Below are 11,124 nucleotides of genomic sequence, written 5' to 3' on the forward strand. Positions count from 1 at the left end.
TGGGGTTAAGATGGTGTCTGCATTCTGAGTCAAATTGAAGCAACCTTTGGCCTTGTTGGTCCTAAAAAGTATTGGGAAGGTCTGTTAGCTCTTGGCATGGTTGCAGCCAAATCAGAGAGGGCCTTTGAATGACGTTGCCAAGGCTGGTGTGATTGGCAGCTGCTGCTGCCATCCATCCTCCCATCTCTTGACCCGTTCTCTCGGAAGCCAGCTCACTCTGGGGGTGCCCATTGAGCGTGCATGAAAGAAGCCCAGCACAAGGGACCTGTGGAATAGAGGTGGTTTACAGGTGTAAGCTTTGAAGTGGACCAGGTGAGAGAGGTCCCTTTCCGGAGACCGAGTGCCAAATGTGTGCCCTGCTCAAAGTCAGTGCCAAACCCCAAACTTTTGCCAGTCTTTTTGGAAGGCAGATTGCCACAGGACCCAGCTAGGGATTCTAGTGAAATGAAACGGTCTCTCTCCGCTTCCTCCGGAGACCCTGGGTAGCAGTAACACAGTATGTGTCTCGCAACTGCCAACCGTCACATTTACAAATGCCGCAAGAAACAGCCTTTTTCACGAACAGGACAATGGGCCGATCCCCGTAACGTGGGTGGGGGTGGGTGGGTGGAAGAGGATGGCAGTGTCCAATGTGCTTTTTTTTAAAAAACGCTTTTTGTCATGTTGCAACGGGCAACACTAGTGGACTTCCTCGCACGAGATGTTAATGAAGGGTTTGGGGGGGGCGTGTTTTGCTTCGACACAACAACACTAATTTAGCATGAACATTTGCAGCATTCCAGCGGGGTGGGAGGGGGCGGGAGAGGGTGTTGCCTTTGGCTTTCTGGGACCGCCCCTTTTTTTGTGGAACACTACAGAAAGAAGCCATGGCGCAGGGAGAGCTGCATTTGGGGGGGGGGGCGTGAGGAGTCCCTCCCGCTTACACCGTGAATGAGAAGTTGTTAAAATTGGGAGAAAGTAATCTACAGTTACGTCAGAGTAACTACACAAAAGGGCTTGTTGGGTTGATGGGGGGGGGAGGGGGGAGAAATGGAGCTATTTTCCAACATCACCAACATTCCTGAGTTTTTGTTAATTGTTTTGATCTAAATGTTTTTTTGGGAGGGTTGTGTTTTGGGAAAGAGGGTGGGGCGAATGAATTCCCCCTCGATAGGCCGAGGAATAGCTACATGTCGAATTTGTCTTCTCGCCCAAAGACCCAGACTTTCTTTCTACAAGGGGAACTCTGTTCTTGCAAAGGTGCCATGACTTTAACTCTCGAAGCCCCTCGCCGGAAGTGTTTTCCTGGATGGCGTGAGCCCCTTGCCTCTGCTGCAGGCTTTCACCGCGGCCCTTGGACCTGGAACTCAGATTGGGAGCACCTGGCCCATCTCTCTCTCTCTCGCATCGCCTTTCCAGGAAACAGGCCTCCATCCCGGACCGCCGTGCCTGCCAAGTGGACCCTTCGTCCCCACACAGCCTGCGAGCCGTTGGGGGGGGGGCAGCGTGGAGATGCGTGAGGGGGTAGTGTCCCTCTTTTCTCGCGAAGCCGCACTACGTGGACCAGCCGTCGGGATGGATGTCCCACCCGGGGGTTTCTGCTCAGGAGCGTGCCAACTTTCTTCGACCATTGAAGCGTTCCTCCCTTCCCCTTCTGTTGGGCTGATGGGAACTGGTCGAGGTTCCAAGACAATCCCGAAAGAAAGACGCCGGGGGTTCTTGAAGCCGGGCCTCCCGCACGGCGGAGGCAGCCAAAGTTAAAGACAGGAGAGAGCAGTCTGACCATGTTCTGTTCACAGTGCACTTTATATGAAAAAAAAAAAAAAAGGAAGGAAAAAAAGTAGAATCCTACTGAAGACGCACTAACCTGCTCGCACACTTCGTCGGACCGTAGGCGGAAAGAGGATTGCCAAAACACACCATTCCATTCCCTTCGGCCGGGGGAGGACGACTTTGCGACGGTGGGCCCACCCGACCGGCAGCTGCCTCCCCCCCCTTCAACGGTCTCCCCTTGGGATCGAATTCTCCACCTGCTTTTTGCCTTTTATCGTGTGTTTCCCTCCCTCCCAAACACATTTTATGGCTACTTTGGGGGAGGGGGGGAAGGGTGTGCTGGCCGTAGGATCGGAAAGGAAGGCCGAGTTCACCATCCGAGGTTTCAAGTCTGTAATTCAGTACTCTGTGTGTGCGTGTGCGTACGTTGTATACTTTTTTTTTTTTAATTTTAAAGAAGAAGAAAAAAGCATTACATGGTTTTGTGCCAATGCCCGTTCTTTTCTTTAGTACCAGAGACTCTTTTACAAGTACCAGTGTGGTGAAAAAAAAATATTTGGTTATACTAGTATATTATAATAAGAGAACCTGATTTAAAAAAAAAAAGAATAACATTTAAACATCCTATTTAAAAAAAGAAAACCTATATATATGTATAATATAAATGCATATATATATATATATATATATATAAATGCTGTTTTTAAAAACCTTTTTTTGTCATTTTGAACTTGCATGTGGTGTTAACACGGGGTGGGGTGGGGTGGGCAAAGGAGGGGATTTGGAATTTCGTGGCCCGGGATTGGTATTTTTTCCCACCGTGTTCCTGTCTCGTCCCCCCCCCCCCCCCAACGGTGAGGAGGAGGCAGAGACTGGGTTTCTCGGAACACTTGAATTCGTTCATCTGCTGGGTGCTGACCCTCCTTATTTTAGAAGTACCTGATGGAAAAATTGATTTTTCATAGCTTTCTCCTGAATAAATTGTTTGAAATTGGAATAAAATTCATTCCTTACAAAAAAAAAAAACCCATCCTCTGTCGTCTTTGTTCTCTTGTGTACTTTAAAATATATATATATATATTGAAGAATTATAAGTACTCCTTAACCTACAAAGTTCCACTTAGTGTAGGAGTCAACAACCGTAAACACTCAAAGAGCCACAAAAGTCGTGAATGGATACCCCTCCCTCCTCCGGTTCCCTCACCATAGAGGCTCCACCTAGCACGGCTTCCTTTTTCCTCTACCTGTCCTAACCGAATGCCCTATCAATTGTGGAGCCGACCGGCTTACAGGGAGCCGCAGCAGAGGGATGAAAGAGCCACATGCGGCTCCAGAGCTGCAAGTTGCTAAACTCTGGCTTAGTGTCATTTTGAAGTTACAACATCGCTGGAAAAAGTGAACATTTTTCATGCTTAACGATGGTTACAGCATCCCCATGGTCCCATGAACAAAATTTAGATACTTGACTCCTATTTATGATGGTTGCGTTGTCCCGGGTCATGTGCTCTCCTTTTGCAACCATCTGATAAGCAAACTCAATGGGAAGTAGACAAAACACAACCGTGTCACTAATGTAACCACTGCAATGTCAAAGCTGTGGCAAAAAAGTTACAAAATGAGGCAAAACTGACAAAACTCTCGCACCATAAATTTTGGGCTCAATTGTGGTCGCAAGTCGAGGACTACCTGTTAACTGGATGTAAATTAAATTGGAAAATAGCTTATTGGCCCCAATATATAGTTGCTCTGGATAGCAAAGTGGCCGGCATGCAAAATCAATACATTTTGGAACAGCGGTCGCCAACTGTTAGTCTGCGAGAAAATGTTGGTGGTCTGCAGAAAAATGATTTGCATTTTTTATATTGCACTAAATCAGGGGTCCTCAAACTCCACCCCCTGGGCCGGATATGTGCAATGAATGCTTGTGTTGCTGCAGAGAGTCTCCCCCTTCGGGGTCTTTTTGTGCAGGTCGGAGGGGGGCAGAAATTCCGACTTGGGGTCTGCTTCAACCTCCTGGTGGGGGACTTTGGGTGAAGGCCGGAGGGAAGCACCGCTGGTGACAAAGACCCGGAGGGCCTCGTTCCAGTGGGACTGCATCATGGCCTGGAACTGGCTTGATTGATTTAATTGATTGATTACATTTATATGCTGACCATCTCAGCCCACTGGACCTCCAGGCGCCCGTACCTGACCTTGCATTCCCGCAGGTCTTCCCTCTGCTTGGAAAGCCTATGCTCCTAGTCCTCAGTGAGGTGCTTCTGCTGAGCCTCCTCCTCGGTCAGATCCAATTTGAACTGAGCTGTTTTGCCAACTCTTTTATGGGGGCTGCTTAGCTCCAACAACTGCTTCCTGTTGGGGCCCTAAGGAGTGGCGAGTGGAGGCCACCGAGGCGCTCCTTGACGTGAGTGACATTGAGTTGGCCACGCCCACCCAGTCACATGGCCACCAAACCACGCCCGCCCATCCAGCCATTAGGCAGATCATATTAGTAGCCCAGGAGCAGCCGGTCTTCCATGCTCAAATAAGAGAATGCTTTTCCTAATATTGATAGAACACAAAAAGTTTAAGGAAGATAGGCTTAAACCATAAAGCAAGATTAATCCACTATGGGTAGTCCTTGACTTACAACAGTTCACTTAGTGACCGTTCAAAGTTTATAATGGCACTGAAAAAACCCAACTAGTGGTACTCTCTCCATAGTCACGTGATCCAAATTTGGATGCTTGGCAACCGATTCCCATGTAGGGCTGTTGCAGCCCCGCCCCTCCCCTCCCCAGATCCCGGGATCCCCCCTTTTTTGTGACTACCTTACAAGCAAAGTCAATGGGGAAACCAGATTCACTGAACAATCCTGTTAGTAACTTCACCGCTGCAGGGATTCACTTAAGAACGGTGGCACGAAAGGCCCTAAAATGGAACAAAATTTGATTAGGAAATGTTTCACTTAGCAACAAAACATGGGGGCTGTATTGTAGGTCGTTATGTTGAGGACGTACTCATATTCTGTGCAATTCTGGGGGATTCTGGGAGTTGAAGGCCACAGGACTTAAAAGTCGCCAAGCTTGTGAAATTTCTTTCAAACGTATCCGGAGCTTTTGAGAAATCTGAATGAGGCCTACTGGTTGGGGAATTCTGGGAATTGAAGTCCGTAAGTCTTAAAAATGGCAAAATTGAACATTCCTGACTTAAAAAGAGGAATCTCCATCCTCTGGAGAGCCCACAATTATTCGGAGTTACTGATTCCGCTGTTGAATGGATCTTTGTGTTTTGTTTTAAACATCCTATTGGGAAGTTCCTTCCCTGAAAATTCCCACCGTTGCTGCTAAACCAAAGTAGCTGGTCGTATGCTCATTTTTATCCGTGCCGGTTGCACAGAATATGAGCACGTCCTCAACATAACGACCTACGATACAGCCCCAATGTTTTGTTGCTAAGTGAAACATTTCCTAATCAAATTTTGTTCCTGGGCAGACGACCAGTTACATTGGTTTAGCAGCGTTTGGGTGTAGGAACATCGGGCTTCAGCTCACACTGGGCCTCTGGTGTGCCTAGGCCAGTGTTTCTCAACCTTGGTGACTTTTAAGTCCTGTGGACTTCAACTCCCAGAATCCCCCAGCTGTCCTCCACTCTGGAACAGCGATAGTTCCTATGCGACATTGTTCTGGTAATTGGAAAAGAGCAGTGATTTCGTTCGTCAGGCCTAAAACTCCAACTTCAGTCGTTGCAGAACTTGGCTTAGAGTCCCCTGATCAACCGCAACCTTTGAATCCTTCAAGGATCATCTTTTAATGACCTCCATAATTCTTTGCAACCCCATCATCCCTTGCGGGTTGAATTGAATTGAATTTTATTATTTGTATGTCGCCCTTCTCCGGGAGGGACTCAGGGCGGCGAACAACTCAAAAGGGGAAAAGGGGAACATAAAACAGAATACAAGTAATTAAAATAACCAAGAATCACACAACCATACAAGTCGAGAGGGGAGGGGAACTCATCAATCCCAGGCCTGCCGGCAAAGCCAGGTTTTGACGGCTTTTCGGAAGGCCTGGAGAGAGGTGAGGGTCCGAATCCCTGCGGGGAGTTCGTTCCAGAGGGCCGGAGCTGCCACAGAGAAGGCCCTCCCCCGGGTAGTAGCCAGGTGGCATTGACTGGTAGACGGAACCCGGAGGAGGCCAACCCTGTGTGATCTAATGGGTCTTTGGGAGGTAATTGGCAGCAGGCGGTCTCTCAAGTACCCAGGGTTGGAGTCTGGGCAACTGAGTAGAGCTAGAAGACTGTTTCCTGGCTAGATGCCCTTCCTGTCGCCAGTGCAGAGTATTGTTCAGCAGATACATTCTCATTGTGCCCAGAGAGAGAGAAAGAAATATCTGCCTCTACCTAGGATCGAACTCACAGCCTCTTGACTGTGAGGCGAGAGCGCCACCTCTAGGCCACCCCACCACTTTCTGAATCCTTCAAGGACGATGCCTAGAAATGGAGCTACCCCTCTAACTGGGGTCTCTGCCCAAGCCAGGCTAAAGGTGAGCCATAAAACTTGCCTTGATATTCAAACTTGCCTTTTGCTTTTTGCCCAAAGCACAAAATTAATTCTGGATTTTAATTTGGCCTCTTTGGGTATAAGCCCTCCTTTTTTTCCCCTTTGACAATTTGCAAACTTTCCTTGCGGCACTTGAAGTCTCTCATTTCTTTAAAAAAAGTGAAAGTCTGGATACTTTGCACCTCTTTCCAATTTGAAGAGAAACATCTGTAGAGATTCTCAGTCATCCAGGTCATGGTTGCCCCAAAGGTGCTTTTTGTTGTGGCCTGCCAGTGGCCAGCAGATCTGGCAGCCGAGTCGGTCAGTGAGGAGGTTGGGGAGGAGCATGGGCCAGTCCTGGAGTCTGGGGAAGGCTCGGACGAGGGCTCTGCGTCAGAGGCAGAGAGGGGGCTGAGGCCATCTGGCAGAGATCAGGTGCCTATGGAGAGAGACAGCAGTGAGGCAGAGGAACAGCTGGAGCCTGTTCCCAGTGTGCGCATGCGCAGAGCTGCCAGAAGAAAAGAACAACTCAGAAATCAGGGTAGACTTGGGAGTAAAGCCACAGGTGGAAGGTGATTGGCTCCCTCCCATAGGAAGCAAAAGACGAGCGAAAGGGGAGGGGGCTTTTGCAGGAAACAATTCATTCGTTCGGGCATTAGATCTGTTTCAGGAGTGTGAAGATCTGTCCGTGAATCTCAGAGACTCTGTGCCCAGCCTTTCCTTGCACAGCACTTCATTTGGGAAAATATTTACATGGCAGCTTTCCAAGATAGATAAGGTCTGTGGTCATAACTTCATCTTTGAAAGACCATTTACCAGGCCTTGCTGAATGTGAAGGAGAGGAATTCACATTCGTTTAATAAAGGGTTTTTTGTCGGGACCAGGACTCTGCCTCATGCTTTTTTGGGGAAGCCTAGGTCAGAACACCTCTGAATGATCTATTTGGTAACTTGAAGATGGGTGGACTTCAACTCCCAGAATTCCCCAGCCAGCAAAGAATTCTGGGATTTGAAGTCCACACATCTTCAAATGGCCAGCGTTCCAAGTATCATGTAGAATTAAATCAGAGTCCAAGGCAAAACCATCCTTAAAGTTCCAATTTAATAAGTCAGACATCTTAGCACATCTGTGGAATCCCAATTCTGGGTGTTACATCAGATTCCCACCCAGTTGAAAGTTCATGATCTTGTCCCCACACCCACAAATCCATCACATGGTCCAATCTTCTTCTTCCATGCTGGCATCTCCACCCAGCTGCTTCCGGTCAGGTGCCAAGGTGTGGAGACATAGGATGACCTTGGTCTTCTAGAAAAGAATGACAACAACACATTCCACAATCCTACTCCTTTCTATTCCCCCCTCCCCTCAACTATACTAATGAAACAGGATAATGAAATAAGAGAAAGTGTGGCAGGCCAAAATTCTAAAAGGAATATAATTGCAGGCCTGACACACTTAAGTGAATGGTTGTTAAGAACGACCTGGCGAGAACAATTAACCAGTGGAACGAATGCCTTGCCTCCTGACATTGTGAGTGCTCCATCATCAGAGGCTTTTAAAAAGAGACTGGAAAGAAATCGGATGGGGTCTCCTGCCCCAGCAGGGGGTTGGACTAGAAGACCTCCATGGTCCCTTCCAACTCTGTTATACTATCAAACAATCCTTATCCGTACAATCTTCCTTCATTCCACCTCTCTGCGTTTCTACACATCTCTGTTTTTTCCCCCCTATTCAATCCACGTTCATTAAGCCCCATTTGGATTTCTTGTTTGCGCAACCACACCCACGCACAAAACCACACCCACTGCTATCTCACTCCGGCCACTGCGGCGTTGTCGCCACACTGGAGGGCTGCTCATGTGTCCTTGCCTAATCAAAAGGAAAACACCAGACAAAATTCCTTGGGATGAGCTAAGCTTCGAATGAACATCGAAGGGCTCTTTTATTAGAAAAAGTTAGTTACAGCGTCAGCAAAAAGGAGCGTATCAAAAGGCAGATATAATCACACATGGCACAAGTAAACTAATGAAAAGTTCACAGCATTCTACAAATAAACCAATAGAAAATCACATCATGGCAAAGGGTGGGCAAAGGGGGAATAGAAAGTTACAAGCTGCATGGCATTGGGAGGGGGAGAGAGGGAATAGAAAGTTACAGCACAGCATAGGGGGGAGAAAGGGCAGGTGTGGGAGTAACTGGCTCACATCGTTCTTGTTACATGAGGCTGCATAGTGAGTCCTGACCGTTAGGCCAGAAAGATGTTTCTGGTGCGATGTTTTTGCATCCCTGTGTATGTGTGTTTCAGGCAGCAGAAACTGCCCTGCACACAAACTCCCAGAATGAATTCCAACAGGCCGCTTTCGCCATGTTTTGAGAGGTTAATTCTCACTTCTGAAATGGCCAGAAGCCCAATCTTACATACCTCTATCTTTGCTTCTCTTGGCAGATGTTGGTTCCTTACAACACGCCCCATTCTGTAGTTTCTCTCCGCAGGAGCCTTTGTAAGCCTGAGGTTCTCTCGCTCTCCCTGCCTTTAGTAAACATTCCACCAAGATGCACGTGCTCCTCTCTATGTTCTCAATTCCCCCCATCTCTATATGCCAGTTGCATTTCCTCCTTTTCCCCTCGACTCTCAATACATTAGGGGACTGGAGGCTTAAAACACATGAAGAACGGTTGCAGGAACTGGGGATGTCTAGTTTAATGAAAAGGAGGACTAGGGGAGACATGATAGCAGTCTTCCAATATCTCAGGGGTTGCCACAAAGAAGAGGGGGTCAAGCTATTCTCCAAAGCACCCGAGGGCAGGACAAGAAGCAACTAATGGAAACTAATCAAGGAAAGAAGCAGAACTGAGGAGGAATTTCCGGACAGTTAGAACAATTAATCAGTGGAACAGAAGTTGCCTCCAGAAGTTGTGAATGCTCCAACACTGGAAGTCTTTAAGAAGATGTTGGATAATCATTTGTCTGAAGTGGTGTAGGGTTTCCTGCCTAGGCAGGGGGTTGGACTAGAAGACCTCCAAGGTCCCTTCCAATTCTGTTATTCTATTCTGTTTTGTCCTGTCCTGTCCTGCTGTGCTCTATTCTATTCTATTCTAATCCATTCCATTCCCTTCTTTATTCCTTATTATATTCTGTTCTCTCCTCTTCTCTCCTCTTCCATTCCATTCTCTATTCTCTATTCTCCTCTATTTTCTATTCTCTATTCTCTACTCTCTATTCTCTATTCTCTATTCTATTCCTTATTCCTTATTCCTTATTCCTTATTCCAGTCAACTCTATATTCTATTCTATTCTATTCTATTCTATTCTATTCTATTCTATTCTATTCTATTCTATTCTATTCTGTTCCATTCCATTCCCTTCTTTATTCCTTATTCTGCTCTGTTTTGTTCTCTCCTCTCCTCTTCCATTCCATTCTCTCTTCTCTCTTCTCTCTTCTCTCTTCTCTCTTCTCTCTTCTCTCTTCTCTCTTCTCTCTTCTCTCTTCTCTCTTCTCTCTTCTCTCTTCTCTCCTCTCTCTTCTCTCCTCTCTCCTCTTCTCTCCTCTCCTCTTCCATTCCATTCCATCCTGATTCCTGATTCCTGATTCCTGATTCCTGATTCCTGATTCCTTGTTCTGTTCTCTCCTCTCCTTTTTCATTCCATTCCATTCTATATTCTCTATTCTATTCTATTCTATTCTATTCCATTCCATTCCATTCCATTCCATTCCATTCCATTCCATTCCATTCCATTCTACATTCATTTTCAAGAATTCTTCGTTGCATAGTACAATTTGCTGCAAACTGTCAAGTTCCTCCCCCCCAAAACAATATGGTGTCCTTTGAATAATACAGGTGGTCCTTGATGTAAGTTCATTTAGTGACAGGTCGAAGTAACAGCAGCACTGAAAAAAGTGCCTGACCGTTTTTCACACTTGTATTGTATTGTATTGTATACTTTATTTGTATGCTGCCCTTTTCCCTGAGGGGACTCAGGGCGGCTCACAATTCAGGGGGAGGGGAAGACAAATAAGTTACAAACATGAAGACAGTACATTGTTAAAAAAAAACACAACAGTCATACCATTCGGGTGGGGTTAAAGTCATTAGCCCCAGGCCTGCTGGGACAGCCAGGTTTTAAGGGCAGCGCGGAAGGTCTGGAGGGTGGTGAGGGTCCGGATCTCCACGGGGAGTTCGTTCCAGAGGGTCAGAGCAGCCACCGAGAAGGCTCTCCTCCGGGTAGTTGCCAGTCGACATTGGCTGGCTGATGGAATTCGGAGGAGGCCTAATCTATGCGATCTTATTGGTCTAGTGGAGGTAATTGGCAGTAGGCGGTCTCTCAAGTACCCAGATCCAATACCATGAAGGGCTTTGTAGGTGACAACCAGCACCTTGAAGCGCACCCGGAGATCAACAGGCAGCCAGTGCAGCTCGCGGAGGATAGGTGTTACGTGGGTGAAACGAGGTGCACCCACGATCGCTCGCACGGCCGCATTCTGGACCAGCTGAAGTCGCCGAATGCTCTTCAAGGGCAGCCCCATGTAGAGCACATTGCAGTACTCCAGCCTAGAGGTCACAAGGGCACGAGTGACTGTTGTGAGGGCCTCCCGGTTCAGGTAGGGGCGCAACTGGTGCACCAGGCGGACCTGGGCAAATGCCCCCCTGGTCACAGCTGACAAATGGTGTTCAAAAGTCAGCTGTGGGTCCAGGAGGACTCCCAAGTTGCGGACTCTGTCTGAGGGGCGTACAATTTGACCCCCCAGCCTGAGAGATGGAACACTTGGCCAATTAGTGGAGGGAAGCACAACAGCCACTCGGTCTTATCTGGATTGAGTACAAGCTTGTTAACCCCCATCCAGTCTCTAACAGCT

The sequence above is a fragment of the Thamnophis sirtalis genome, unplaced genomic scaffold (assembly GCF_051295495.1).
Source record: "Thamnophis sirtalis isolate CommonGarterSnake01/CBP01778 unplaced genomic scaffold, rThaSir2_p1.2 scaffold_1, whole genome shotgun sequence".
Taxonomy (NCBI): Eukaryota; Metazoa; Chordata; class Lepidosauria; order Squamata; family Natricidae; genus Thamnophis; species Thamnophis sirtalis.